This window comes from Rhinopithecus roxellana, chromosome 16 (genome assembly GCF_007565055.1).
Source record: "Rhinopithecus roxellana isolate Shanxi Qingling chromosome 16, ASM756505v1, whole genome shotgun sequence".
Lineage (NCBI taxonomy): Eukaryota > Metazoa > Chordata > Mammalia > Primates > Cercopithecidae > Rhinopithecus > Rhinopithecus roxellana.
In genome coordinates this window covers 37,034,514-37,060,196 of record NC_044564.1, presented here as the reverse complement: position 1 = coordinate 37,060,196, position 25,683 = coordinate 37,034,514, and the positions used below count along the sequence as shown (strand labels likewise).

General features: G+C 44.9%; 1 protein-coding gene across 6 annotated transcripts in view; it reads right to left on the bottom strand.

Annotated features, from left to right (window-relative positions):
• The window catches only part of SPIN1 (spindlin 1), an 88,768-nt gene extending 80,060 nt beyond the window's left edge, over positions 1–8,708 (bottom strand). For 2 of the 6 annotated variants that reach the window (XM_030919552.1, XM_030919551.1), the window contains exon 1: positions 8,496–8,637. The gene's annotated coding sequence lies outside the window, so the exon portion shown is untranslated. Of the gene's footprint in view, positions 1–7,611; positions 7,955–8,495 lie in introns of those variants that run through there. The other 4 variants (XM_030919548.1, XM_030919553.1, XM_030919549.1 and 1 more) reach the window with 4 other exon arrangements.
• Positions 8,709–25,683: the final 16,975 nt, after the last annotated feature.

Genomic DNA, 25,683 nt, shown 5'->3' with positions numbered 1-25,683 from the left:
CTACAGTAGTGAACAGTAATATTCTAGGCCTTCACATTCACTCACCACTCACTCACAGACTCAACCCAGTGCAACTTCCAGTCCTGCCAGCTCCATTCATGCTAAGCGCCCTACACAGGCATTCCATTCATCTTTTATACCATGTTTCTACTGTACTTTCTCTGTGCTTAGGTATGTTTAGATATATAAATACTTACCACTGTGTTCCAACAGTCTACAGTATTCAGTTCAGTCACATAATGTACAGGTTTGTAGCCTAGGAGCATTAAGCCATACTACATAGCCTAGGTGCCAGCAGGTTGTCCCATATAGGTCTCTGTAAGTACACTCTATGAGGTACACAATGAGGTTCTCTGAATGTATCCCCATTGTTAAGGGATGTAAAACTATATGTATACCAAATATATGTGTACTCTTGAGGCTACTCTATAAACTTTTGTCCTTAAGGCACTGGAAAGCCATTCGGAGTTTTTTTTGTTTTGTTTTGTTTTCTGACACGGAGTCTCACTCTGTTGACCAGTCTGGAGAGCAGGGGCATGATCTCAGCTCATTGCAGCCTCCACCTCCCAGGTTCAAGCAATTCTCCTGCCTCAGCCTCCTGAGTAGCTGGGATTACAGGCATGCACCACCACGCCTGGCTAATTTTTGTATTTTTAGTAGAGATGGAGTTTCACCATGTTGGCCAGGCTGGTCTCAAACTTCTGGTTTCAGGTAATCTGCCCACCTCAGCCTCCCAAAGTGCTGGCATTACAGGTGTGAACCACCATGCCTGCCCGGCCACCATTTAGAGTTTTAAGTAAAAGGCTGACATGGTAAGATCTGCCTTTTAAAATGTAATTTTTTTTTTTGAGATGGAGTCTCACTCTGTCACCCAGGCTGGAGTACAACAGGGTGATCTCGGCTCACTGCAAGCTCCGCCTCCCAAGGTTCAAGTGATTCTCATTAGGAGTAGCTGGGATTACAGGCGCATGCCACCATGCCTGGCTAATTTTTGTATTCTTAGTAGAGATGGGTTTTTGCTGTTGTTGTTTTTGAGATGGAGTCTCCCTCTGTCGCCCAGGCTGGAGTGCAGTGGCGCAATCTCAGCTCACAGTCTCTGCCTCCCGGTTTAAGCAATTTTCTTGCCTCAGCCTCCCGAGTAGCCGGGATTACAGGCACGCACCACCACGTCCAGCTAATTTTTGTATTTTTAGTACAGATGGGGTATCACCATGTTGGTCAGGCTGTTCTCGAACTCCTGACCTCATGATCCACCCACCTCAGCCTCCCAAAGTGCTGGGATTACAGGCATGAGCCACCACGCCCACCCTGAAAATGTTATTTTTTAAGGCTGTATTGGTGCCTGACGCCTGTAATCCCAAGATTTTGGGAAGCCCAGGTGAAAGGACTGCTTGGGGTCAGGAGTTCAAGATCATCCTGGGCAACACTGTGAGACCTCATCTCTACAAAAAAAAAGTTTTAAAAAGAAAATATGCCGGGCGCGGTGGCTCAAGCCTGTAATCCCAGCACTTTGGGAGGCCGAGACGGGCGGATCACGAGGTCAGGAGATCGAGACCATCCTGGCTAACATGGTGAAACCCCGTCTCTACTAAAAATACAAAAAACTAGCCGGGCGAGGTGGCGGGCGCCTGTAGTCCCAGCTACTCGGGAGGCTGAGGCAGGAGAATGGCGTAAACCCGGCAGGCGGAGCTTGCAGTGAGCTGAGATCCAGCCACTGCACTCCAGCCTGGGCGACAGAGCGAGACTCCGTCTCAACAACAACAACAACAACAACAAAAAAAAAAAAAAAAAAAAAGAAGAAAATATAACTGTTTTGCCACTAACAAAATCACAAATGTGTTTACCTTTCACCCCACAATCTATCTTAAAGCTGTAAGTGCACAAATACAAAACATTATACCCACAAGGTTATTCATTGCTGCAATATTTATAACAGCCAAGAGAACATAAACAACCCAAATGTTCATCAATAGGAGATGAGTTGCAAGCACAAAAGAATGCACTTCCACAAAGCGATCTCCAGAATGTATTAAAATAAAGCAGAGCAGTGTGCATAGAATGCTGCCTACTGTGTAAGAAAGGGAAATAAAAATGTACACATACACTTACATTTGCAAAAATGAAATATCAGAAGAATAAAGCAGAAACAACTGGGGCAGGATAGAAATTAGTGGAGGGACAGAATTAAAATGAAGCTGTGAACATAACTTTTTAATACTGATTGGATTTTTTAACTATATAAATGTTCACATAAATGTTCTACATGTTAAAAAATACATTAAATGAAAAACTAAAGCAATTCTTAAAGGAAGAATTTCAGGCAAACAAACCAAATTAATTATCAAACACAAAATCAGAGAAATGCTTTTCAAATGGCCTTACAAATCAGAATGTCAACTGTACATGCTTATGTGGATACATTTTAAGAACAAAAAGAACCATAACCAAACATAAACCTAGAGTTGCTTGTTATTAGTGTTATTTTCAAACTACTACATTACTATAAGATAATGCAATTACATTAATGCTGCTAAGAATGTAAATTTTCAACGTTAGAAAAAAAGGATAAGCTCATAGTAAAAACTCTGTGATGTTAAATTCGAACTGGAAATACCAATATAAAAATCAAAATCTGTATGTTTCCCATGGCTGTCCTATAAAAGCATGGGCATCCTAACAGTAAGAACATATAACAATTTAGATTTTTGTATCTAAATTCTACTGCTCAATAAAACAAGCTGCAAGAAACGGCTGATAGGTATTTGGCAGGAAAAGCACAAAGTGAACCTCAGACTTCTCGTGTCAGAAAGCAAGAAAAGCTTCAGAGATTACGTGTCACATCAAAGCAAAGAGAACTAGGTTGAAAGGACCTCAACACGTCCAAGTTGTGACAAGTTACGGAAAAACAGTGAGTATTTGATTAAAACACATTGGATAAGGCCAGATGTGGTGGCTCACGCCTATAATCCCAGCACTTTGGGAGGCTGAGGTGGGAGGATTACTTGAGATCAGGAGTTTGAGACCAGGTGGACCAACAAGGTAAAACCCCGTCTTACGAAAAACACAAATTAGCCAGGTATGGTGGTGCATGCCTGTAATCCCAGCTGCTTGGGAGGCTGAGCCAGGAGAATAGCTTGAACCCAGGAGGTGGAGGTTATAGTAAGCCAAGGTCCCACCACTGCACTCCAGCCTGGGTGACAGAGCAAGACTCTTTCTCAAAACTAAAAACACAAAAACACACACTGCATGCATAAAAACTCATGGGTCTACAATGATGCTCAAGAGAGAAAGAAAAAAGAAAGTAATTCAAACCCCTACCTCCAAAAAAAAAAAAAAAATCAGGCCAGGCGAAGTGACTGACACCTGTAATCCCAGCACTTTGGGAGGCCGAGGTGGGCGCATCACGATGTCAAGACATCGAGGCCATCCTGGCCAACATGGTGAAACCCCCATCCATACTAAAAATACAAAAATTAGCTGGTTGTGGTGGCGCACGCCTGTAGATCCAGCTATTAAGAGGCTGAGGCAGGAGAATCACTTGAATCCAGGAGGCGGAGGTTGCAGTGAGCCAAGATTGCTCCACTGCACTCCAGCCTGGCGACAGAGCGAGATTTCGCCTCAAAAAAAAAAAACCCCAAAGTACGAAAAAGGGACATTCTTTTCTCTCCTTGTGGCCTGTGTCAGGTTAAGTAATAGTAATTCACACATATGATGTGTTAAATAATGTAAACACAGGCCCAAGCATAAACAACTACAAAGAAACATAATCTAGTTTTTAAAAAAAACTGCCTATTTTGTTAACATGCTACTATAATCTAACATCTCAAATGGTATAAAGATGCCTTACTAGTCTTTTCATCTATTCTCTCAACCTTTGGATAAAATATTCACATTGAATAAATCCTTCCCTCCCTTCAGGGAAAAAAAAAAAAAGGCACATTTAACGTAACATTAAATATTCTGAGTTCAGACCAATACCCCATGTCTCAAATGACTTCACCAGCTTCTCTAACAGACTAGACTCTGGAGATTAAAGATCCTACGCAGGCAAATTTCTCTAACCCACCTTTCAAACTGTTCTAAAACACAGGTCCAATCCTGTCCCTGCCTTTCAATGGCTTCCCCCTACCTATAAATTCAACACCAACCACCTTAATGTTATATGCAGAATTTAAAATGTGGCCCCCAAATTCACCTCTAGACAGATCAGCCGTAGGAAAGAAACTACAGGTGGTGTAGGCAGTGGTGACATCATCATCAATATCAACTGGGCATTTACTGTATACCAGGAGCCTATGAATCATTTTACTTCATTTAAGCTCACCCCAATGAGGTAGGTGTTCTCGGCCCCTGCTATACGTAAACACACTCACAAAAGAGGATAGAAGATAGATAGATAGTAGGTAGGTAGGTAGGAAGGAAATAGAAAAAGAAAGATGAGGGAGGGAGGGAGGGAGGGAGGGAGGGAGGGAGGGAGGGAGGGAGGGAGGAAGGAAAAGAGATTAGAGAAGAGAAGAGAAGAGAAAAGAAAAGAAGGGGCTAACTTTTGGCTGGGAATGAAATCCCCAATGGCCTCTGCTTCTGCTTTCCTGTCCATCCAGATGTCTTTCCTCTCCCATTCTGATATTCTGTAGAATCACCTTCTCTTCCCAGATACCCTTCAGCACAGAATTCCCTCATTATATGCATGTGTATCTCCTCTATCAGACTATAAAGTCTGTAAGGATACATCTGTGTTTATATATTTAGCCAAACATGACTTGTTCTATAAAGGGTTTACGGCAATTTTAAGGTCATGAATAGGTTCCCAGTAAAGGTGTAATTTAAAATTAAATTGGACTGAATACTGACGCACAACTAAGCCAACTGTTTACTTCACAATAAAAAAATGCTAACAACTACAGCAAAGTTCAAAAGCAGAAAGGAGAAGGAAATCAACATCTACTGGCGTCAGCTGCTGTATTTCAGGAACTGTACTGAAAACTCTATAAATCCATTTCACGTAATTCTCAGAACAGACTTACACCATAGGTTTTATCCCAGTTTATAGTTAAGGAATTGAAGGTTTTAAAAGGCTTTGCGGGTTGGCTCTTTCACCATTATTTGCTGGAGTTTGGGTTTGCAGGCTTTCTGGATCATAGATTTCTTTCCAGGCTACCTTGCAGCAATTTGTGAACTGGCATCACTTTCCGCTGGGTCCCAAAGATCCAGGAAGAGCTTAGTGCTGTTGACTAGCCCTCGGATGGACCCACCACAAAAGTTTAACCCAACCTTGACCCCAGAATCTTCACAAATGCTCACTGAAGAAAATTCCCAGGACGACTCAGGGGCCTTTCTTCTGCTCAGAGATGTCAATAAAGAACTTTAGTAACATGACTTTCAACCCTAGGACCTTCCCTTCTACCAGGAGATTCATTCCAAAAACTGGATAGAAGAGAAACAACCTTCCAGGACACCAGAGATGGCTTGCTATCTATGCAGAAAGAAAGTATGGTAAAATTGAGATCCCTGTTACTCAACAGATGTTCTTGGCTTGAAAAACAACTAGACACCGGGCCAAAGGGAGAATTCAGAATGAATCAAGAAGGCAGCCATTCAAACGAGCTGCAGTTTCTGTGTCACAGACAGCCTGAGAATGCTAGAACAGGGAATCATGACACCAAGCCACTTCAACCATAAACTGTCATTCTTGTACTTTTTTTCTTGCTGATAATTTTATGCATTCGGTTGAGAAACCTACTCTATGCTAGAACAGCCTGTATACCAGTAATTCTGATGAAGAGTTCTGGAATTTTTTTTGGTGTATTTTCATTTCTGCCATGATACCAGTAATTTATAAGAGATCCATGTAGCTTGAATGTATTTGAGTAACTTCAACATACTTTAGCTCTCCTCTCTGATGTGACCCAAAGAGCCAGTAGGTCCTAAATGTCCTTTGTGTGTCAGAAGCCTGAAGTCAGTGAGATGAAGTCCAACATCAAGAATTTAAGTAAAGCAACTTGTGGGGCAAGAATGTAAAGAAAACACTGGGTAGTTTGGCAAGAGCATAATTATTGAATTTTCTGGTTTTCAAAAATGTGAACTCCAATAAAAGGATCTTCAATGTACTATTTTTGCAATTTTCAGTAACAAATGTGTGTATAGAGAAAATAAAACTGACATATTCGAGTAGCTTTAAAAAAAAACTTTCTTTAAAAAAAAGGCTGCATGATGAATCAGTTATGTGGCTTTGGACCAGTAAGGAGTCAATTTCAACCCAGATTGTTCTGACTTGGAAGGCCATTGTGACTCCATATCAAACTCCAGACTACACTGTTTTCACAATACCATAATATCTTCTAAACTGAACAAAATACTTGCACGAAATAGTTGATTCTCTTCTTCCAGTTTCTTTTCATTCATGGAAAGGGAAAGAAGACACATTGAATTAAACGTCCAGCAAATATAAATACAGTATTAACATTGAAACGCTTTCTCAGTAAATATTTTAAAGGATAAACCAAAAGAATTATATATCGAACATACTAGAAAAAAGATGCTAGCAATTAAGGAGTGCAACCAGTAACGTTATAACTAAGTGCAATCAGGTAAGTCACTCGGAAGTGAAAACCACCTAAATTTCTGTCAATAAAAACCAAATTAATAACTCTCATCAATATGATAGCCAAATTTGAGACACTACCCACAAAATGCAGAGGGGCACACATTAACCACATCAATATTGTGATCCCTCAGTCCACAAGGCAGACATACAATTATCTGAGATACACTGTAAGGACACCAATAACCAACATATGGCATCGCAATGGCTGTTCCAGGGAACATCCATTTTCACTGTTCCCTGGATTTCAGGCACAAAAAGATGACTGAAGACATATACTGGCCCTTTTGCCTTGACCCAATTCATAACCATTGTAAAAGTAACCATTTCGCTACTCAAAAGATTATAAAGAAATTCTATTTTTCGTAAGAATCTACGATCTACTAGCACACACATACTGTACCTTAATATATAATTATCAAATCTGATAACGAACGTTCTGCAAATTACCAGCTACTACAATATTTTGGTGTTTGCCTTTTAACTAAAGCTGGGGGGGAGTAGGGAGGTTGGAAGAACACTCATTTTACTTGCCCTTTCCAAAATTTCACTTCAAAAGAGTGTTTAAAAACTCAGTATGTCCAGATATAAATCTCCAAGCTTAATTTACACTGCTTAACAAAAGCGATGTAGAAAGCAATTACTGTACCCTCCATCAATCCTTTCGGATTGCATAGAATTCCTTCCAGAAAATTCCAATAGAAAAAAAGTTAGACAGGTATTTGCGTTTTGGTGCGTAAGTCGTCTTTGGCACACGTCACGTAGCGTGAAATCCTTTAAGACGTTTAAATGTTCCTGGTATTGTTTTGTGATGAACGTGATAAAATAGTCAAACAATCCATATTTACCAAGAGTAAAAACACTTCCACCACGCACGGAAAATCTCTCCAAAACACAAAATCTGATTCAAAAATTATAAATAAAAAGAGAATAAATGTAAAAGCAAATGCATAAACAAACTTCGAAATGCGTATGCGATGACATTACTGAAGCCATTACTCAAAACGAACCTCTCTAAAATCGAGAACGCACAATCAATGCAATAAGATGCTCGAGAAAGCCAAACCCGAGGCGCTGCGCAGTTCCCGCATCACACAATTCATTTCAACACATTCCTTGACGAATACATCCAAGGTCACTCACGATGGAGAGGAGAGTGCCTCTCTCTCTCCAGAGCACGCAACCCGTTCGCCGCGCCCCCACGGAGGGCGGCGAGGAGACGGGCGCATCAGGAAAGGGGCTGCGCGGGCGCGAGGACTGGCCGGTGGGCGTTCCGGCGCCGCGGAAACCCGCGCATCCGCGGAGCCTGCAACTTGCAAGATCCGCGGCCATCCCCCCGGGCCTGGGAGGGGTGGCCCGAAGGCAGGCCCGCGTCCCCGGGGTGACCCGACCCGCCGCGCCGGGGTCCCGCCCCTCCCCCCGCCCCGCCCCCGTCGCCTGCCCGGGATTATGCAACGCTCCCCCTCCCCGCCCGCATTCTGGCGCAGCGCCCCCTCCCCGCGCCCGACTGCGCAGCGCCGCCGCCCCCTGCCCGCGGGCCTCCCCGCCCGGCTCCAAACAAAGCGCGCGCTAAGGGGCCAGCGGCGGCCGGGAAACTGGGGACTGGAGGGTGGCGGCCATGTTGGCGGGGGGCGGCGGAGATTGGGGGACTGAGGGGTGGGGGCCGGCGAACAAAGGAGCGCGCGCCCGCCCGGAGGCCCAAGTCCGCCCCGCCCGGGTCCCCGCCGTGGCCCGGCCGGCAGGGGGCGCTGTGCGGGCGCCGCCCGCTGGACAATGCTCCGCCGGGCCCCGCGCGGGCCGCGCTCACCTGCGCCCCCGGGCAGGCCGCCGCACCCCTGGCCCGCCGGCAGCCCGCACCCCCTCACGACCCACGCCCGCCCTGCGCGGGCCTCACCTGCTGGCCGCCTAGGCTGCAGTCCACAGGCCCACAGGTTCCGTCGTCTCTCGTTCGCGCTCCCGCCGGCCCCAGCCCGAGCCAGACGGCGCCTCCCCGCCCCCGCTCCCTCGCCGCGGACGCCGCCCGCCCCCCAGCAGCCAGGGCGCACGCGCACTGCGCCCGCCGAACTGCGACGGCCGCGCCGCCCCGGCGCCTGGCGCCGACGGCGGACTGCGCAGGCGCAGTGGGGCGGGGCGGGGCCGGCGGGGGCGGGGCCCGGTCCCTCTCACCTGGCTGGCGGCAGGGCGGGGCCCGAGACCGGGAATGCCAGGTGCGCGAGGTGAATGGGCGGTGGCAGGCGCGCGGAGCCCGGGCGCCTGAGGGGGCGCAACTTCTCCCGGAAGGCACGCAGCCTCAGAAGGACTTCGTTTTTGCGCAGTAGGACGTTGAAGAAAGGACAAGCCCCCTTTGTCCTGGGACGTAAGCCGCAAGTGGTCCTGAGTAGTGCACACCGCGAAGACTGAGGAAGCTGGATCACAGGGCTGGGCCGTGAGCCCTGAACCTTGGAGAACGCCGCATTACTGCTCCAGCGCGCCGGTTCAGGACCGCGGGACGCGAGCCCTTTAAAAGGATGGATTTGCTTCCTGTGACTCCCTGGAAGAGACGTCTTCACCACCGCACTGCGTAGAGGCCGGCGTCGTCGCCCGCTCACCTCGCTTGCTGCCTCCCCGCACAAAGCCCAGCCCAGGTAGCTCAGGTTAGCTGGAGCCCCGGAGCCTCACCTACAAATACCTGGCCTGGCCTAGGTTGTGTGGGGACGGGATGTGGCTTCTGCAAGCCCAGAAACCTGTTTCCACTCCCCCACCAGAAATGGAAGTCACCCAGCTCTACTCGCAAGGTTAGGAGCCAAAAATTCCCATGATCGCACGCGAATTCATTTGACTTCCGTTTCAGTTAAGATGCCTTTTCAGCATTTTGTTGCTTGTTTGCAGGAGAAGGGAGAGAGGTAGCGTCAAGAATAGTTTTTACTCCTGCAGAGTCGAGTGCAGGACTTGAAGGCTGAGTTCAGGCACTCTCCCCTCCCCGCTAGCCCCGTGTCCTGGAGCAGGTCACTGACCCGGTTCCTCGAGTGCGACAGCGCAGCCTCATCGTAATAAACCGCCTCCCAAAGCGTTGTCAGATCAAATTTCAGAACATGTTATTGGAAAGCACCTTAAACACTCTAAACTGCGGCACAATTATTAGCAATACTCTTTGGGGTTTGAATGGCACCTTTTCTTCCAAATAAGATTGATAGATGCCTACTCAAACAAATTGAAGTGCTTGTCTCAGATGACACACTTGGCAGGCATGGGACGTTCACAGGCCAACTAGAGGGCTAATTTCAATACTGAGATATAAAAGTGTATCGCTGTACTTACAAGTTCCCAAGTGTTGAGAAATTACTCACTCATTTGTGTATTTAATGTCTTTTTTGTGTGTTTGTTTAGACGGAGTTTCGCTCTGTTTCCAAGGCTACAGTGCAGTGGCATGATCTCGGCCCACTGCAACCTCTGCTTCTTGGGTTCAAGCAATCCTCATACCTCAGCCTCTCGAGTTGCTGGGATTACAGGCGCGCACCACCATATCCAGCTAATTTTTAAAAATATTTTTAGTAGAGACGGTATTTCGCCATGTTGGCCAGGCTGGTCTCAAACTCCTGGCCTCAAGCAATCCGCTGGCCTCAGCCTCCTAAAGTGCTAGGATTACAGGCGTGAGCCACCATGCCGGGCCTGTTGAATGTCTTATAGTGGGATTATCTCAGAAACAGAGGGTAGGTGCCAAAAAGTCTGCTGGTTGGAAGAGTTCATCTCGTTGGTGAGACCCCTGGGTTTCTCCACCTCAGCACTGTTGGCTTTGGGGATGGGGTAATCCTTTCGTGTGGGGTCGGTTCCATGCTTTGTAGGATGTTTTAGGGCATCCCTGGCCTCCACCCACTAGATGCTAGTAGCACACACGCTCCTCCAAAATTTACAGAAAATGTCTTCAAAGTCAAATATGTTGCCCCACCTCCATCTCCATCCCCCAACCCCTGATTTAAAATGTGGCACTAGTAATGATCACATTGGGAGCTGTTGAGAATACGCAGGACTGTGGCTTACACCTGTAATCCCAACACTTTGGGAGACTGAGGCTGGAGGATGGCTTGAGCCCAGGAGTTCGAGACCAGCCTGGGCAACATAGCAAGACCTCAACTCTAAATTAAAATAAATAAAATTTTAAAAAATTTTACAAAGGCCAAGAACAGTGACTCACACCTGTAATCCCAGCACTTTGGGAGGCTGAGGCAAGTGGATCACTTGAGGTCAGGTGTTTGAGACCAGCCTGGCCAACACAGTGAAACCCTATCTCTGCTAGAAAGACAAAAATTAGCCAGGTGTGGTGGTGTACGACTGTAATCCCAGCTGCTCCAGAGGCTGAGGCAGGAGAATTGCTTGAACCCAGGAGGCGGGGTTGCAGTGAGCCGAGACTGTGCCACTGCACTCCAGCCTGAGTGACAAGAGTCAGACTCCATCTCAAAAAAAAAAAAAAAAAAGAGAATACACAGCATTGTGGCTTATGCCTGTAGTTCCAGCACTTTGGGAGGCCAAGGTTGGGAGGATGGCTTGAGCCCAGGAGTTCAAGACCAGCCTGGGCAACATAGCAAGACCCCCCAACTCTACAATAAGTAAATAAAATGTTTTAAAATTTAAAAAAGGCCAGCCGGGTGCGATGGCTCACGCTTGTAATCCCAACACTTTGCGGGGGGCCGAGGCAGGCAGATCACTTGAGGTCAGGAGTTCAAGACCAGCCTGGCCAACGTGGTGAAACCCCATTTCTACTAAAAATATAAAAATTAGCCAGCCGTGGTGGCAGGCACCAGTAATCCCAGCTACTTGGGAGGCTGAGGCAGGAGAATTGCTTGAACCCAGGATGCAGGGGTTGCAGTGAGCTGAGATTACACCACTGCACTCCAGCCTGGGCATCAGAGTGAGACTCTGTCTCAAAAAAAAATTTAAAGTAAAAAAAAAAAGAATGCACAGTCCAGTAATGTCACCCAGACCTATATCAGCAAAGGTCATACTCCAGAGGAGTACTTATCTCAACTGCATCTAAGGCCTTGCTAATTAGCTCATTAGAATGTCACAAATGGGTTTTTATATTACCCATGTATAACTGCCAAAAATGTTTAAGTGAATCAAGTTGGGAAAAAAAATAAGAAAAATCCGGGTTGGAAGACATTCAGCAAAACAATTTCCCTGCACTGCAGTCTTCAAAAATTCAAGCTAGGGAATTGATCTAGACAAATAACAACTGGGTCAGTCCATCGAGTGACCCCTGATGCAGCACTGCATTGAAGGCAAAAAAGTTGTGAGAGAGATTTGAGGGACAACTGAGAAACTTTGTTGTTATATATGGACTATATATTAGGCAGTATTATTGTGTCATCATTAGATTTTTCGGTGTGATAATGGCTGTTTACAAGAATGTCCTAGTTCTTAGGATGTTAGTGCTGAATCATTAGGTAAGAGTCCTGATGGCTACAGCTGACATATAAATGCCTCAGAGACTGATGTATTTTATATGGAGGTAAAGCAAATGTAACAAACTGTTAATAGTTGGTGGATCTAAGTGATGAGTCTAGGTGGGTTCACTGTGCAGTTTTTTTCAACTTTTCTGGAAAACAAACTTTTCAAAATAAAAAATTGGAAAAATAATTCAAGTTAATTTATGAATTTCTAGGATACTAAGACACATTGATTCAACTTGCCAGGCAGCTCCTGCTGTCCTCCAACTTGCTAATGAAATATTTTGAGAACTTACATATATAGCAAATTTCTTTCATTTTGCTTTTGTTATATTTTGGAGAAGGGGTCTTGCTATGTCGCCCAGGTCTGCTTGAACTCTCCATCATTCACCTTGGCTTCCTGAATAGCTGGAGCTACAAGCATGCACCACCAGCTCTGGCATATAGGTAATCTCTTTACAGTTTCTCAACCATACTCAACTTCTAAGATTGAATCAAAAGTTCTACATATGTTTTTCCTCCTATAGCAAGCTTATTAAATACAAATTGGCATGTTAAAAACCTTGGCCGGCTGGGCGCAGTGGCTGATGCCTGTAATCCCAACACTTAGGGAGGCAGAGGTGGGCGGATCACCTGAGGTCAGGAGTTAGAGACCAGCCTGGCCAACGTGGTGAAACCCCTTCTCTACTAAAAATACAAAAAAATTAGCTAGGTGTGGTAGCGGGTGCCTGTAATCCCAGCTACTTAGGAGACAGAAGAATCGCTTGAACCTGGGAGGCAGAGGTTGCAGTGAGCCGAGATTGCGCCATTGCACTCCAGCCTGGGCAACAAGAGCGAAACTCCATCTCAAAAATAAATAAATAAATAAAAGCCTTGGCCTATACTAGATATATGTCTCTTTTACCTCTGGGTTCCTGGGCTCCTACTTGGGAGGATTTCTGCCCTAAGGATGAGTATACTTGTGATTTGGAGTGGAAGAAGGAAGAGATACCAAAGGCATGAGGGGTGGTTAATATCTACAGTGAACCTTGATATGTTCACCCCACTGGCATTGATGTAATAATTGGGAACTGACCCTGGGGATCCTTTTCAAATTAGTATATTTATTATAGAATTATTCAACACAGCAAAAAGTATTCAGTATCCAATATATACCCCAAGCCCATGGATAATTATTTGATTGGCTTAACGTCTAGGTGGATGAGCTTGAAGATCCACCTTTAGGAAAGGATGCTGTCTCCCCAGTGCTTGCGTGTGTCATACGCAGATTGGTCAGGCAGCGGTCCTCCAGCTAGGACTGCTCAGGTTCTCCCACTGAGTGAATAGTAACGTGTTGGCCCTCAATATGAGGGCTTGAGGTTCATGCTGGCTCTCCCACTCACACTCGTAGCTATAGATTTATGGATGTGCTGATTAGGCAACTCTAAATGCTATGGTTTGAATGTTTAACCTCCTCCAGACTCATGTTGAAATTCAGTCCCCAATGTGGCAATATTGAGAGGTGGGGCTTTTAAGAGGAATAGTCCATACATGGATTAGTGGATTAATGGGTTGTTGTGAAAGTGGAACTGATGGTTTTATAAGAGGAAGAGAGACCTGGGCTAGCAAGTGAGCTCACTCAGCCCCTTCTCCATGTGATGCCCTGCACAGCCTCAGGACTCTGCAGAGAGTCCCCACCAGCAAGAAGGCCCTCTTGAGCTCAGACTTCCCAGCCTCCATAACTGTAAGAAATAAATGTCCCTTGTGGCTGGGCATGGTGTCTCACGCCTATAATCCCAGCACTTTGGGAGGCCAAGGAGTGCGGATCACCTGAAGTCAGGGGTTAGAGACTAACCTGGCCAACACGGTGAAGCCCCGTCTCTACTGAAAATACAAAAATTATCTGGGCATGGTGGCACGTGCCTGTAGTCCCAGCTATTTGGGAGTCTGAGGCACAAGAATTGCTTGAACGTGGGAGGTGGAGGTTGCAGTGAGTCGAGATCATGCCACTGCACTCCAGCCTAGGCAGCAAAGTGAAACTGCATCTCAAAAAAAAAAGAAATTCCCTTTCTTTATAAATTACCCAGTTTCAAGCAACAGATAATACACTAAGACACCTAACATGTGAATCCTGATAAGATGGTGGCCTCACTGAGACAGAGGCAGCTCTTCTGTGTTGGATGTGATGAGGCACTGGGGCCGAATCTCTGAGAGCCACAACTGATACAGGCTCTACATGAGGAAGTGTGGAGTCCATCCAGGCTGTCGGTCAGAACCGAAGTGACCAGCACCTGCCTAGATGGTCAGCATTAGGACCAGAGGAGGGGAACAAACAAGGAAAGCACAAACAGAGACGGGGCAGAAACAAACTGAGCACACACAGCCCTGCTGGGAGCCTCTCCGGGTGTTGCCTGCTCACCTGGGTTCCAGGAGGCTGGCAAGGATGGGAGCACGCTCCATGCCTCCTCTAGCGCTCTATCACATTATCATAGTCTTGTAAGCTGCCAGAGCATACATCCTTTCCTCTATTCTGTGCTGTATCTCCACTGCCTGGACAAAAGTCTGGTGAGAGTAGGGGGTCAATAAAGGCACTAAAGGGTGGGCACTGTGGCTTACCCCTGTAATCCCACCACTTTGGGAGGCCTAGGCAGGAGGATTGCTTGAACCCAGGAGTTCCATACCAGCTTGGGCAAGTTCCAGAACGGCTCAGGGCTTATTGACAGTTTAGAGCCTGCGGATGGCTTCCCCATGTTCGTACTACAACTTCAATACAGAAGTTATTCTTCCATGGGAAGTAATTGGTTTAAAAAAAATAAAACTGGGTGGTCTCTGAAGGAGCCACACCCAGTCCTAGGTCCAGCCCCCATCCTCTGACCCTTTCTCCCACCATCCTGTCACCTTGCTAGAGTGTGAGTCTTGAATGGTGGGGGCCTGTTTAGTTTACTTCTCAGGAACCCTCGGACTACTGGACTCCACACCAAAGCTTCTTCCTGATAAAGAAAAATATCAGACAAGATAAGTTTAACGGAGTTTCTTTGACCAAAGAACAATTCACCATCATGCAACCCTCAGAACAAGAAGAGATTTCAAGCGCTCATCTCTGCAATGTGGGCAGTGAGTATTTTGGATGGATATGTTGAGAGTAAACCTTTAAGAGATTTATTCTTAGCCAAATATGAGTGACCATGGCCTGTGACACCGCCCTCAGATGGTCCTGATGTTAGATATGAGTTCTAAATTTATTTTCAAACAATCAATATGTCAGTATGTTCAATTCTTTGCCTTCTACTTTTAAAATTAACTTTCTCATAAATCAGCCTTTTTGGATTACCTGCTCCACCCTGACTCATTCCATTTACCTGCTCTGTTATAACCATTTTTCCTGCCAAACCCCTCACCCCGTCACTCTCTTTAAATTAGCCAATCAGAATTAGTTTATCCTGTGCCCTCTAACCCTAGCCAATAAGGGAACGACACAGCAGCAGGGGCCATGTGCGTCAGGGATAAGAACCCCTTCCCCTCCTTTGTTCAAGTGTGTGCTCACCATTGCTCCATCTGTGAGGGTGCACCCTTCTATAGAAGTATCTTGCCTTGCTGAGAATTAAAAGAAAATTTTATATTCGAGTGCTATTTTTTCTGTGGCACCAAAACTTTATTTATAACCCTGAGAACATGTGCCCAAGGTGGTCGGGGCACAGCTTGATTTTATATTATTTTAGGGAGGCCTGAGACATCAATCAAATACTTTTAAGAAATACATTGGTTTGGTTCTGAAAGACAGGAGAACTCAAAGAGGGGGCTACCAGGCTATAGGTAAATTTAAACATTTTCTGTTTAACAATTGGTTGAGTTTATCTGAAGACCTGGGATCAGTAGAAGGGAAATGGTCAGGTTAAGATAAAGGATTGTGGAGACCAAGTTTTATTGTGCAGAGGAAGCTCTCAGATAGTAGACTTCAGAGAGAGCAGATTGTGAAATGTTTCTTATTGGACCTAAAAGGGTGCCTGGCGCTTAGTTGATTATCTCCTGGATCTGGAAAGGGAGAAAGGTTAAAAATAAATAAATAAATGGGGGAAAGGGGATTCTCTGTAGAAGGTGGATGTTTCCCATAAGACATGGCTTTGCAGGGCCATTTCAAGATACGGCCGAGAAACATGATTTGGGGTAAAGTATTTTGATTTTCTTCCATGTTACGCTGGAGTCAGATTGGAAAGTCACAATATACAAGGTTAAATAAAACCTATCTGATATGATTTGTAGGGCATGATTCCCCAGACCCCTTAGATAGGAATTTTGGCAAGATAAAAAAAAAGAAATCAGAGCTTAGTCCTTAGGTAAAAGGATGAAGAAAGCAGAAACAAAGAACGAAAAAGCAAATTGGTAGGTTCAAAGTTGCTTTCCTTATAAGGGTTAAAGCAGAAGAGACTCCCTTATCAAGCCAGCTAAAGCTGGCCTGTTTGGGAATTTGACTTTTCTCTCTCTCTCTCTATTTTTTTCTCTCTCTCTCCAACCCCCCCCCCCCCTCAATTTCTCAGGTCAGCTAACTTAGTTTCAGTTTGGTGACATCAAACTTTAACAGGAGGGACTCCATCTTGGATTGGTCTGTTAGCGCTGGTGCAGGAGCTCAGTGGAGATCAATGGCCTCCTACGAATGTTATGTACATTCCTATTAAAGGGAGAGGAAGCCAATGGTGGAGTTCAGCACACGCCACCTCAAAACAGCACTCCAGCCTGGGTGACAGAGCGAGACTCCGTCTCAAAAAAAAAAAAAAAAAAAAAAACATGTCTGTAGGAGACCAGTATATGCCATTCCAAATATGCCTCTTTGACATAAGATTACTTTAAACTGATTATTTTGGGAAACAACAGACACAGGAGAAACTGAAAACAGTCAACAGTTATCCTTTTGTAAGGGAAACTTTCTCTGTAAAGAAAATCTGCATTTGTAATGGTGCTTTCCTCTCTGTACCAGGAAGACAAGGATGACTAAATCATTGCAAATTCTTTTTTTTTTTTTTTTTTTTTTTTGAGATGGAGTCTTGCTCATCACCCAGGCTGGAGTGCAGTGGCGTGATCTCGGCTCACTGCAAGCTCCGCCTCCCAGGTTCACGCCATTCTCCTGTCTCAGCCTCCCGAGTAGCTGGGACTACAGGCGCCTGCCAATGCGTCCGGCTAATTTTTTGTATTTTTAGCAGAGACGGGGTTTCACTGTCTTAGCCAGGATAGTCTCGATCTCCTGACCTTGTGATCCACCCGCCTCGGCCTCCCAAAGTGCTGGGATTACAGGCGTGAGCCACCGCGCCCGGCCAGCAAATTCTTATTTTATTTTATTTTATGTTTTTGAGACAGAATTTTGCTCTTGTTGCCCAGGCTGTAGTGCAGTGGCGCTATCTCGGCTCACCGCAACCTCCCCTTCCTGGGTTCAAGCGATTCTCCTGCCTCAGCCTCCCGAGTAGCTGGGATTACAGGCATGCGCCACCACACCCAGCTAATTTTGTGTTTTGTTTTGTTTTTTTTTTTTAAGTAGAGACAGGGTTTCTCCATGTTGGTCAGGCTGATCTCAAACTCCCGACCTCAGGTGGGCCACCCGCCTCAGCCTCCCAAAGTACTGGGATTACATGTGTGAGCCACCATGCCCAGCCTTGGAAACTCTTATTAATGCAAAAAACACAAGCTCAATCTGCATCACAAACCTGGCTTTTGTTTACCCTGTACCTCTTGGCCAGGTAGTCCTAGCAGAGGATGAGGGTGGTCTGGCCCACGCCTTTCATTATTTGTGTCAGGGAATGATGGTAGGGAAGTCTGAAGCTACCTCTTTGAGATCTAAGATTGTCTCATTTCTCTGAGTTATCTCCCATGTATTTATAAGGTAGTCATGTCAATAAACTTGTTTGCTTTTCTCTTGTTAATCTGTCTTTTGTTCTAGCAGTCCATCTCAGTGAAGAACTCAGAGAGGGTTGAGGGAAAATATTTTTTTTTTTCTCCCCCAAACTAGCCTGCCACTGTCTGCTGGAAGCCAGGCAGCAGTGGGACTACAAGGGGCAAAGAGAACCCAGGAACTGTGTCTCTTGGAAGGCATCCCCTCTCCAGACTCATTTATACTGTGGCTTCATGCCATGCTCCTGGAGCCTCAGCAAAATCACAAATTGTAGTGCCATGCCCTTCCAGGCTTCTCTCAAACAACTGTCCCTGTCTGTATAAAGAAAACCAGAGGCCGGGCACGGTGGCTCACGCCTGTAATCCCAGCACTTTGGGAGGCCAAGGCGGGCGGATCGATCACCTGAGGTCGGGAGTTCGAGACCAGCCTAACCAACATGGAGAAACCTCGTCTCTACTAAAAATACAAAGTTAGCCGGGTGTGGTGGCGCACGCCTGTAATCCCAGCTACTGGGGAGGCTGAAGCAGGAGAATCGCTTGAACCCAGGAGGCGAAGGTTGCAGTGAGCCGAGATCGCACCATTGTACTCTAGCCTGGGTGACAAGAGCAACACTCCACGTCAAAAAAAAAAAAAAGAAAGAAAGAAAAGAAAACCAAAACAGCCCTTCCATTCCCTAGTTCAGCAGATACCATTGTTCATTAGCCTCTGGAGGGGGCACAAAGTCTGTATCCACAAGAACATTTACACATCACAGGGTTGGGGAGCGGGGAGACATCACATGGTACTCAAGAAATGTTTACTCAAAGGAGGACTTGAAGAGAGAAACAGCAGGAGCAGAGTTCAGCCATCTGGTCAACTTACCAGGCTTCTTTCCATTTCCCTTGGCTGATTCCCCACCTCCCTATAGGTCATTTTCTGCACAGCAGGCAAATAAATACTTTTGAATATCACCTCCTCAGAGAAGCCTCCCCTGACCACCTGCACAAGTAGATTGCCCACTATTACTCTCTTTTACTTACACCTTTGTTGTTTCCACTTGTAGCATAGATCCCTTTTTGTAATTGCATAGATATCAATTTGTTTACTTGTGTATCCTCTGTTCTCCTAGCCCATTATAAAGTCCAGAGGGAACAACAAACTGTTTTCATTATCAGTATACTCCTAGAGCACAGTAAGGGTTCAACAACTGTTAATTATGAATAAATGCATGACATGGTCTGGGAATACTTGGTCATGTGGATTTATTAGGACACGGGTTGTGAAGCGCCAGGATATTGCGGAAATTTAAACTCTCATTGCCCATTCTTACAGAGTTATGTCAAGGATCAAAATAAGTTATATACAGGACTACACTTTTATAAAGGAGTTTCACCATACAGTTGGAAACCATTTAAGTTGTTCGGTCAGGTTTGTGGGGTAAACTTTGCTGAGTCAATCTGGTGCTATCTAGAGAAAATGGAGAGGAGGGCCGGGCGCGGTGGCTCAAGCCTGTAATCCCAGCACTTTGGGAGGCCGAGACGGGCGGATCACGAGGTCAGGAGATCAAGACCATCCTGGCTAACATGGTGAAACCCCGTCTCTACTAAAAATACAAAAAACTAGCCGGGCGAGGTGGCGGGCGCCTGTAGTCCCAGCTACTCGGGAGGCTGAGGCAGGAGAATGGCGTAAACCCGGGAGGCGGAGCTTGCAGTGAGCTGAGATGCAGCCACTGCACTCCAGCCTGGGGGACAGAGCAAGACTCCGTCTCAAAAAAAAAAAAAAAAAAAAAAAAAAAAAAAAGAAAATGGAGAGGAGGAATTTTGAGATATAGGAGACCATGTAGAAGACTGTAATAAACTTTTGGGGACAGGATTTGACCTGATGGAGTGTTCATGAAAAGGATAGTATAATAATTGTCAGGCTGGGTGCAATGGCTCACCCATTTAAGATGGTGAAACCCCATCTCTACTACAAATACAAAAATTAGCCAGGTGTGGTGGCAGGTGCCTGCAATTCCAGCCACTCAGGAGGCTGAGGCAGGAGAATCCCTTGAACTCAGCAGGCAGAGGTTGCATTAAGCCGAGATAGCGCCACTGCACTCCAGCCTGGGTGACAACAGTGAAACTCCGTCCCAATAATAATAATAATAATTGGCAACAGCAAGTATACTGGGTACTTGAAGATCGCAGATAATTATTTTATTGGGGAGTGGGATGATGGTGACATTATGGTTATGTTGAGAAGGAGGATATTTTATATATATATAACCACCTAAAAGGTTCACCTTGCCTGCTGGCTAGACAGAGCCAATTTAAAGAGTAATTCGCAGGCCGGGCGCGGTGGCTCAAGCCTGTAATCCCAGCACTTTGGGAGGCCGAGACGGGCGGATCACGAGGTCAGGAGATCGAGACCATCCTGGCTAACACGGTGAAACCCCGTCTCTACTAAAAATACAAAAAAACTAGCTGGGCGAGGTGGCGGGCGCCTGTAGTCCCAGCTACTCGGGAGGCTGAGGCAGGAGAATGGCGTGAACCCGGGAGGCGGAGCTTGCAGTGAGCTGAGATCTGGCCACTGCACTCCAGTCCGGGCGACAGAGCGAGACTCCGCCTCAAAAAAAAAAAAAAAATAGTAATTCGCACAGAGCCATACGGAGATGGGAATTTTATTATTACTCAAATCGGTCTCCCCAGGCATTCGGGGATCAGAGTGGGGTTTTTTTGTTTGTTTTTGAGACGGAGTTTCACTCTTGTCACCCAGGTTGGAGTGCAATGGTGCGATCTCGGCTCACCGCAACCTCCGCCTCCCAGGTTCAAGCTATTCTCCTGCCTCAGCCTCCCAAGTTGCTGGGACTACAGGTGTGCACCACCACACCCGACTAATTTTTGTATTTTTAGTAAGAGATGGGGTTTCACCATCTTGGCCAGGGAGGCAGAAGTTGCAGTGAGCCAAGATTGCGCCATTGCACTCCAGCCTGGGCGACAGAGTGAGACTGTCTCAAAAAATAAAAAGAAAGAAAGAAAAAAAAAAGAACAACAACAAAATAGGCCGGGCGCGGTGGCTCAAGCCTGTAATCCCAGCACTTTGGGAGGCTGAGACGGGCGGATCATGAGGTCAGGAGATCGAGACCATCCTGGCTAATACGGTGAAACCCCGTCTCTACTAAAAAATATGAAAAACTAGCCGGGCGAGGTGGCGAGCGCCTGTAGTCTCAGCTACTCGGGAGGCTGAGGCAGGAGAATGGCGTGAACCCGGGAGGCGGAGCTTGAAGTGAGCCGAGATCGCGCCACTGGGATCAAGCAAGTCTCTGCCTCAGCCTTCCAAGTAGCTGGGATTACCGGCATCCACCACCACACCTGGCTAATTTTTTGTATTTTTAGTTGAGACAGGGTTTCACCATCTTTTCCAGGCTGGTCTTGATCCTGATCTCATGATCCACTCACGTCAGCCTTCCAAAGTGCTGGGATTACAGGTGTAAGCCACTGCACCAGGCCCTTGAGTTTTTCTATAAAGTATGAGACTTGGCTGAGATTTATTTTTTTGCTTTTTAATGTCCAATTGTTCCAGTACCATCTTTTGAAGAGGCTGTCTTTCCTCTGTTGAATTGCTTTTGCCCAATTGGTTGGGCATATTTATGTGGATCTATTCCTGGGTCTATGTTGTGTTATGTTATGTTATGTTATGTTATGTTATGTTATGTTATGTTATGTTATGTTATGTTAATCTATGTGTCTATCCCTCTACCAATACCAAACTACTTGATTACTGTAGCTATATTATGAGTCTTGAAATCAAGTGAACTGATTGCTCCTACTTTATTCTTTTTCAGAATTGCTTTAGCTATTCTAGTTCCTTTGCCTTTCCACACACATTTTAGAATAATATTACATCTATATCTACAGATAATCTTGCTGCAGTTTTGATAGGAATTGCATTATACCTGTATATCAACTTGGAAAGAATTGCCATTTTTACTATGTTCAGTCTTTTAGTCCATCAGCATAGTGTGTCTCCTTATTTAGAGATTCTTTGATGTCTTTCCTGAAATTTGTGTAGTTTTTAGCAGGTAAGTCATGTACATATTTTGCTATGTTTATACCTAAGTACTTTTTGAGTGATTTTAAATGGTACTCCATTGTTAATCTTGATGCCTTCATGTTCATGCTAGTATGTAGAAATACAATTGACTTCTGCATTACTTCTAGGAAGTTTTTTTTTTTTTTTACTTTGAGATTTTCTACATAGAAAATTATGATATCTGGCCAGGCACAGTGGCTCACCCCTGTCAGCACACTGTGGGAGGGTGAGGTGGGTGGATCGACTGAGCTCAGGAGTTCAAGACCAGCCTGGGCAACATTGTAAAACTCCATCTCCAATAAAATGTTAAAAATATATATGCTGGGGCAGATCACGAGGTCAGGAGATTGAGACCATCCTAGCTAACACGGTGAAACCCCGTTTCTACTAAAAATACAAAAAAAAAAAAACAAAATTAGGGCGTGGTGGCAGGTGCCTGTAGTCCCAGCTTGGGAGGCTGAGGCAGGAGAATGGCGTGAACCCAGGAGGTGGAGCTTGCAGTGAGCCAAGATTGTTTCACTGCACTCCAGCCTGGGTGACAGAGCGAGACTCTGTCTCAAAAAATATATATATATGTATATATATAATGTGTATATTTATATGTACATATATGTATATATAAGTATACTGATATATAAGTATATATACACATATATAGATATGTATATCTATATATCTTTATATATGAAGACATGTAATTATAATATAATTAATTGTGTATGATTAATTATAATATAATATATTATAATTGTAAAACATATTTAAATATATGTATATATAAATATATAAGTATATATAAATATATAAGTATATATACATGTATTTAAATATATATTTTATATATATATATATGCTATCTGCAAATAGGGACAATTTTGTTATTGTTGTTGTTGTTATTTTGAGATGGAGTCCTGTTCTGTTGCCCAGGCTGGAGTGCAATGGTGTGACCTTGGCTCACTGCAACCTCTGCCTCCTGGGTTAAAGTGATTCTTGTGCCTCAGCCTCTTGAATTGCTGGATTACAGGCATGTGCCACCATTTCCAGCTAATTTTTGTATTTTTAGTAGAGATGGGGTTTCACCATGTTGCTCAGACTGGTCTTGAACTCCTGACCTCAGGAGATCCACCCACCTCAGCCTTCCAAAGTGCAGGGATTACAGGGGTGAGCCACCATACCCAGAAATTTTTTTTTTTTTTTCAGATGGAGTCTGGCTTGTTGCCCAGGCTGGGGTACAGTGGTGCCATTTGGGCTTACTGCCACCTCTGCCTCCTGGGTTCAAGTGATTCTCATGCCCCAGTCTCCTGAATACCTGGGACTACAGATGTGTGCCACCACACCCAGCAAATTTTTTGTATTTTTAGTAGAGATGGGTTTTACCATGTTGGCCAGGCTGTACTTGAACTCCTGAACTCAAGTGATCCTCCCATTTTGGCCTCCCAAAGTGCTGGGATTATAGGGGTGACCCACTGTGCCCAGCCATGGACAAGTTTACTTCTTCCTTTCTGATCCATATGGTTTGTATGCCTTTCATTTCCTTTTCTTGCTTTATACACTGCATACAACTTTCAGCATTATGTTGAATAAGACTGATAAGAGTTGGCCGGGCGCGGTGGCTGAAGCCTGTAATCCCAGCACTTTGGGAGGCCAAGACGGGCGGATCACGAGGTCAGGAGATCAAGACCATCCTGGCTAACACGGTGAAACCCCGTCTGTACTAAAAAAATACAAAATCTAGCCGGGCGAAGTGACGGGCGCCTGTAGTTCCAGCTACTCGGGAGGCTGAGGCAGGAGAATGGCGTGACTGATAAGAGGTGATACCCTTTCCTTGTTCCTGATCTTATTTTTTTTTCCTTGTCGCTGGTCTTAAAGGGAAAACGTTACGTCTTTCACCATCAAGTATGTTAGCTGTAGGTTTGTTTGTTTGTTTGTTTTGGAGACAGGGTCTCACTCACTTTGTCACCCAGGCTGGAGTGCAATGGTATGATCACAGCTCACCACAGCCTTGCCTCCCAGGCTCAAGTGATCCTCATGCCTTGCAGAAGCTACCATGCCCAGTTAATTTTTTTAATTTTGTTTTTTGTAGACACAGGGTCTCTCTGTGTTGCCCAGTCTGGTCTTGAGCCCCTGGGCTCAAGAGATCCTCAAAGTGTTGCAATTACAGCCATGAGTCACCATGCCTGGCAGCTGTAGGTTTTTTGTAGATGGAAGAAGTATTTTTCTCTATTACTTTTTTTTTTTTAAGTTGTTATCATTAATGGCTGAATTGAATTTTGTCAAACTTGAATTTTGTCAAAAGCTTTTTCTGCATCTATGGACAGGATCATGTGATTTGCTTCTCTTTACGCTACTAATATGATAGATTACACTGATTTTCAAATATTAAACCATGCTGGCATCCTTGGAATCAACCCTACTCAGACAAGTTGTATAATTTCTAAAGATATATTGTTGAATTCTATTTACTAATATTTAATTAAGGAGTTTTGCATCTCTACTCATGAGGGATATAGGTTTATAGTTTTTTGTTTTAATTAATTAATTTTTAAATAGAGATGGGATCGCACCAGGTTACCAACATTAGTCTCTGGAACTCCTGGGCTCAAGCAACCCTTCTACCTCAGCCTCCCAAAATGCTGGGATTATAGATGTGAGCCACTGTGCCTGGCCTGTGTTTTTAATACTTTCTTTGATTTTGGCATTAGGTGGATATTAACTTCATAAAATGTGTTAGGAAATATTCCCTTCTCCCCTATTTTCTAAAAGAGATTGTGTACAACTGGTGTTAACTTTTTAAGCATTTGGCAGGAGTCTGCAATGAAACCATCTGGCCCTGAATTTTTCCTTTTTGAGAGTTTTAAAATTATGAATTCAATTTCTTTAATAGTTATGCAGCTATTCAAATTATCTGTTTCATATGTGTGAGTTGTGGTAGTTTCCTTATTCCTCATACTGAGCACAACTAACTGTCCTGGGTATTATGTATGAAACAAACATCACAAGATTTGAAGGACAGAAGACAGCCGCTGACCAGGAACCTCAGGACCACAGGGATGACTGGGTGGTGAGTTCCCTGGATTTTCTTTTTGCCTCATAGTCAACAAACTATTATTTAATATTTAAATTTATCCAAACTTTCTTAATTTTTTTGATACAATATTATATCCAAGAAAAGTATTTCTTTGTGTTTAGTTTAATCACATTTAAATAACTCTTCTGGGCTCATGTACCATGCCAGGTATACACACTACACAATCTCGAAACTACGCTTGCAAAATTATGACTGAGACAGTGAAAAAGATCTAATTTAACCAGCTCCATCTTGCTTCTAACCTCTAAACTGTCCTTGTTCATTCCTGAGTGTAGGCTGAGCTAACTTTGGGAGAAATTTATAGTTTAAAACAAAGATGAAAACAACCGTTTTGCAAAGCAAACCTCCTTCTTGCCTGAGGACTAGGTTGCCTCTTAGGACTAACATTAGCCACAAGATTTGAAATTACGATTTAGGAGTCAGGCAGCTGGAGGCTACAAGATTTTGACCCTTCCTAAACTGCTCCTAAGATCAGTGATTGAGACATTTTGCAGATCCTGTACTTGACGGATCAGCTGGTTCATCTGATCTTGTGGCCTCCACTCAGGAACAGATTCAGTCCAAGAAGATAGCTCGGATTCCCTATGATTTCACCCCTGACCAATCAGCACTCCTGGCTTACTGGCTTTCCCCCACCCACCAAGTTGACCTTAAAAACTCT